General features: G+C 39.3%; 1 long non-coding RNA gene across 1 annotated transcript; it reads left to right on the top strand.

Annotated features, from left to right (window-relative positions):
- The first annotated feature begins 3,856 nt into the window (after positions 1 to 3,856).
- LOC120719343 lies at positions 3,857 to 5,403 on the top strand. The gene is made up of 3 exons (XR_005692661.1): positions 3,857 to 4,251; positions 5,083 to 5,262; positions 5,379 to 5,403. It is a non-coding gene; the product is annotated as an uncharacterized LOC120719343 (long non-coding RNA).
- Positions 5,404 to 6,254: the final 851 nt, after the last annotated feature.

Genomic DNA, 6,254 nt, shown 5'->3' with positions numbered 1-6,254 from the left:
GTCCTTATACGAGTACTTCAGAGAAAGAATTGGAACTCACCCTGGTGGGAAGGTCCATACCAAGTACTCCTAACGACACCAACAGCTTGCAAAATCGCTGAGAGGCCCTCTTGGATCCACCAGAGCCATTGCAAAAAAGTGGAAGTGAGTGACAGCACAACCTAAAAGACACCACCACCCCGACTCTTTGGTGATCTACAGGTGAAGGGAGGGCTGACTGGGTATATCCCGCCTTCTACTTCTCGCCTGTAGTCTACTCACCAGAGTAAATCGGTGTGTCTGGTCATCATGAAGATTATTCTGTTTACCACCTTGGCCCTGCTGCTTACAGCATGGACCCTGATGCACTTAATGGATCAAGAAGCCAACTTGCATAGAAGGGTATGGACATATGACAACTCACACCTGGCTGAAGTGACACAGGACCACATCCATCCCTGGATGAACAACGCCTGGTATAGATACATATATAATCGCACAGAAGGCAAAGGTTGTTATATATGCTTACACATGCCTGCTACAACACAGCATGCTATATTATATGGCAGACCTATGAACATGACTCAAGTGACATGCGCAGCAAGCTTTGCCACTCTAGGTTATCAATATTCAGGAATTGTCCTAAACCACAGCGACCCCCTGACTATTGGACTATCGTTTTGGGCTGTTTTTAAATGCATCGACCAGCATCAACAAAGAGCAAAATCAGGAAATTGATGCCATAAGAATAACTGTTATGCAACACCGAGTTGCCCTGGACATGATCTTGGCAGAAAAGGGCGGACTGTGTGTTTTGTTTAATATAACTTGTTGTACATATATTCCAGACAATGTGCATTCTAATAATATGACAAATGCTCTACAATTACTTAGAAACATTCAACAGGCACAGGTAACCGATTGGGCAAATTCACAAAGTAATTGGTGGGATTGGTTTATGAGCGGCTCATGGAGAACATTGATGTTTAAGGTTTTGATGTTTATTGGCCTAATACTTATCATGTTTTGTATCTTTACTACATGCATTATCCCCTGTGTAAGAGGAATGGTATCAAGAATGATATCCCAATCTCTTGTTGGATATATCACTGTGCCAGACGAGGAGGAAGGAGAAGACGATGAGTATGAAACTAATGTGATGAATGATTATGTTTGAATGATACAAATTTTATGATGACCAGACTGAAAGCACTCACAATGTAGGGTCTGTGTCTGAAACACATTGATGTATTTGTTTAAATTTGCTACAACAGGAGGGAATGTTGAGAGATTTTTAGTTTTGTGATTACGTTTAGTTGTAGCTTCATTTAAAGGAAGAAGAGCTTATGAATTGGAGACCACAGGAAAAGGGAGTGAAACCATATGTGCAGAAGAATGCGGTGACATACGATACTACCTCCTGTGTTAACAGACAAGTTAACGGTCTCTCTCTCTCTCTCTCTCCTTTTATGGGAATGGTTTTGAGTTTCTATACATACCAAGCTACCTCCTGTTTCAGCAGACAAGCTAGCAGTTTCTCTCCTTGGCATGTTCAGAATACAAAAACATTTCCATAAAAAATGTTTTTGTATTCTGAACATGCCACTCCTACTGCTGTGGAAATTTGCTTGAAGTATAAATTAAGAATGTGCTAAGAGCCCTGGGTGGTTTCCTCTGTGTCACATCTGTAGTGCACACGTTGGTGCAGAACAGATCGGACCGTGACCGGGGATCGCCCATGTATATGTACATGTAAAAAGATATCTGAGTCTGAGTTTCTTTGCCTTCTAACAATTTTCTCCTCACAGTATTAAAACCCAAACACTTTGTATCAAGTGCTACTATGGTAGCTGATAAGACATTAACGATATACATTCACTTACTTGTTGTTGTGTGTTGTGCTGTTCGATGTCAGTCAAAGCTCTGTCGATTTTTCTAAAAAAAAAAATAAATTCTTGTAGCTTTCATAACAATGACAGAAACTGACAACTGTATTAACTTATTGGCAAAGATGCATATACCGTTTTCTCCATCTGGTCAAAGTACGTGAAGGAACGTTTTTCCGCATCCAGTCTATTTCACTTGTGTCAGATCTATAATGTTTTCTTTTCGGCATCGCTGTCTCTTAAGTTACAAAACTCGGTTGGAATGTCAGTATAGTCTATAATCTGTGAAAAACATATTCTACCGCCAAATACAGAAAATACTGACGTAGAGCATGAACTCAAAACTTTGTTTTCAGCTGTGACTGCCATGATTGGTTAAGTGTAAGGTCAAATATGAGGATACACCAATCAAAGGCAAAGTAGGGCGGGCCATGCTGCAGCGTACAGGTGGCCAGCTTTCACCGCGAGACCTCACATGGTCCTCATCAGGTAACGGCTTCGTTACGTAATTTAACAACAAGCGGGAAATCGATCTAATAAAGTGTGTCTTGGAAAGATGGAGACTACGGAGACGAATAAAACTAATATCAGAGGTAAGTCTCCTAAATGTTTTCGAATTTGAATGACTTATGTTACACCCCGGCCTAGGCAACCGGCATGCAACATAGGAAAAATAGAAATAAGGGAAAAATGCCCCCACGCTCACCGCTCTTGAGGAGGGCAAGCCAACAAAAAAGACTAACACGGGTCTCCAAAAAAATCCCAAAAAAACGAAAGTACTGACACAGACTTTCATCAAAGCAAAAATAGGCCATTTAATTACATCCAACACCAAACAAATACAACCGGGGGGAAGATTGACATGACAAACGGAAACACAGGGTTTAAATACCTAGAGGGAGCAATCAGGGAAATGGACAACAGGAGGGAAACACAGCTGGGGCAACTCAGAACTGACGAGACAGGGAAACGTAAACAGAACACACTGATATAAAACAGACTTTCAAAATAATGCAGGGAAACACATCACAGTCACGCCTAAAACAGTACAATGCCAACCCCGAATCGTAACACTTAGCTTAAGCTAATAGCTTGCTAAAAGTGGTTTGATGTTTTACGGGTCACATAGAAACAAGTGACCAACGTGGAAATGCTCTCTTCAGAGAATTATGCTTGCAACATAGCACTTGGTAGCATTAAAATGGTTCAAATGGGAAAAGTATGCCTATAGAAACCATGTCAAATAGAATATTTTTTGATAAGAAAAAGCCTTTATTAGCATTCTAGCTAGGAAATAGCAATTCTTTTTTTCCTCCCCCCTTCATTTACTACAGAACACAAGAGAGGAAGTTTGCAGTGGTGCAGTGGAGTGAAGGGGAGGACTATGGAAAGCTTAGTGAAGTAAAAACTGTTAACAATGATGACTCCAAGATGGACCAGCATGGGAATCCCATTTCCGCTTACTCGGCAGTTATTGAATGGCGCCATGGGAAGAAACAGCGAGGAGGGTGGCCACACTACAGGGGCACTGTTGTTTTTGTCTCTGGTAAGTAATTGTTAATGATTTGAAATGTAGAATGTCCTTCTCTACTTGAAAGTAGTTCTCTAAAGAAAAACTGAATTCACTCTTTCAAGTCATGTGCTTACTTCATTTTGCCAGAGAGCTGAAGACTGTACTACATGTTTACTTAATATACATTAAGTATACATTACATAAAGTCGCAACAGTTTTGTATTTTATCACTCGTCTTTACTCTGCTCTAAGTAAAGGTTTACATATTAACACAGTAAATCTCCTAAACGTGGCTCCTACTCCTTTTAACCCTAACCCCTGACTAATGAGATGGTTGCTTTTAGATGTTGAATAGTTGTATATTTTATGTTTCACATGGATGGAAATTCTGTGAAATAGGAATTGTTTGTTTTTTGCTAAATGCACTATGTGAATCACAACTCAACACAAAACTAGACACTGTTACTGCTGTCTTCTCTTTCTCTATCCCATATACAAATGTTCTCTTTTCTTTGTTAGCTCTCTCTTTCACACAGGTCGAAGAACCATTCCAGTGTTCAGTTGTGTTTTTAGTCAGGAGTAAAAAATAACATTCATTACTGCAATTACCTGAAAACAGGACATAGTCTGGTGATTTAAAAAAAAAAACACCTGTGGAGTAATGAGCGGATTGTTGTAATGTCTTTTTGTTTCCTCCTTTGTGCTCTAGCTACTCGTTTTGAGGCAGCTCGGAAAATTAATGCACTGCTGAAGGAAAATGAACCAGCGGACCTGACCAAGAGGGTATCTGTCCATCCTGAAAACTATCAGGATGATTCTGATGACTCCGATCCAAATGAGACTCTGATTCTGTCGCAGCCATTGCAACTCAAGGTGACATTTCACTTGGAACCATTTTGTAGTATCCGTGTTTTACATGTTATCTAAACACTCCATCTTTAAATATTGGCTTCTATGCTAGTGTCAGTCATTAGGAAACCATTATATACATGTTTTCATGTGGAAAATGAAACATTTTAGGTGATGGCTCCTTTAAAAAGTTGACACTATTGTATTGTACATCTACCATGGGATGGAGTCTATGCAGGCTACAGCCTTATGAAACGGAACAGTGTAGCCTGCAAGTAGCATTTCCTGGTTATGTCTGAACATCCTCAACATCTTTCTATTATGTTACACACCATTTCTGTCACCAAGCAATGACTGTAGTACTTCTCTTTCCCTAAAAAATATATATATTTTACTGATTTTTACCTTTTCAGATCAGATATAATTTTAAAACTGAAACATATTTACATTTAAGAAAAGGAACTCCACCAGTGGTCCCCCTATTCTACTGCACACAAAGGTCATTTGTATACAATGATTGTCAGGATTTGTTAAAGGAAAAAATCACTTGTAGCCTCCTAAATTGAAGAATGGTAAACTTTTTTTTTTTTAAACTGTATTCAAATGAGCCCAATCTTTGGAACAGGCCTAGTTACAGTTCTGTGATGTGCAGTACCAGTTAAAAGTTTGGACACACTTTCCCATTATATTTAATTGAAAATTGTACAAACTTTTGACTGGTACTGTATGTGGCTAAGAAATCAGCTCTTTGAAGTATGCACCCTACACTTTGGGGCACAGCTATTGAATCTGTTGTCTTTACACTTTATATTCATAACTTTTATGGCAGCTTTGACTATCTTTTTTCATGTCCAGAAGTCAAAGGCTCCTTCAAAGAAAGACCCTGCACAGGAATTCCTTGCAATGTACAGTCATTCTGTACACCTTCAGTCGCTTATGGTGAAAAAAGTCCAAAAAAGACAGTAGTTGATCTAAAGCGGAAGATCCAAGACCTGAAACAAGAGAATGATAAACTGAAGGAGTTGCTTGTCCAAGGTATCACTTCCTATCACTAATTTAACAATTAAACAGCCAATATATTTGAAAAAGTCACTCTAGCCTATGTATAAACCATTCTGGTAATCATTTTTTTATTAATTTACTATATATAGATGTGCCAGAACTCATGAAGACGATGAAAAGGTGATTAATTTGGCTGAACCTCTTAAGAGATCCAGTTTGGAGCTTCCCCAGATTTCTTTGCAGTCCACGCCCGGTTCATCATCAGATGGTTCGCTGCTGCCCCCTCCCAAATCTACTTCATCCTTCTCAACACCGGCATCTGTCATTCTATCAACAAAGGAATCGCAGTCATCAAAGGTAATGGAATTTTAAAGAATAAATGGATGAAGTGCATAAATTGGATCTACTGTCTTTCTACTTACAGTTGATCCAACCTTAAACACAGTACCAGTAAAAGTTTGGACAGACTTTCCTATTAGATTTAATGGGAAAATATGTCCAAACTTTTAAATTGGTACTCTACTTATAAGTATGATGGATCTAATTCAAGTGTTAAATTCATTGACTGTGTTTCTGCTGTGAAGTTTCCCTTCTTAACAAAGGAGTCTATGGGGATTGACTCTGTTTTAGAGCCAGCCCCTGGTGGAGCAGAGGCAAACTACAATTTTTCTACAAAAGCTTCACTTTTGCATGGGAATGCCTGTGCGAGTAACAAGTGATGCAGAAAAAAGTTTTGAAATCCAGTAGCTTAGCATCCAGACATTGCAGGTGAACGACGGCTCCGGGAATATACATAAATGTCACTGCCATCAAAACTAGACGAGAAACAGAGTTTTAAGTCTGGAAAGGTATGTAGTTGTTCTTTAAGTCTCTTACATTGATCAAAATGTCTTTTTGTTGGGACTGGAGTCATGGTAGAGAAACTGGCCTGGGCCTATGCTACTAATGCAAATTCAGCTACAACCTTTGTGAGGCGTCTGCTCACAGCAGTCTTCCCTGTGGAAATACTACTAGTGAGCAATCTT

The sequence above is a fragment of the Simochromis diagramma genome, unplaced genomic scaffold (genome assembly GCF_900408965.1).
Source record: "Simochromis diagramma unplaced genomic scaffold, fSimDia1.1 OVJJ01000313.1, whole genome shotgun sequence".
Classification (NCBI taxonomy): domain Eukaryota; kingdom Metazoa; phylum Chordata; class Actinopteri; order Cichliformes; family Cichlidae; genus Simochromis; species Simochromis diagramma.
The sequence above is the reverse complement of the archived record's forward strand: the minus strand, read 5'-3'. Positions and strand labels throughout refer to the sequence as shown.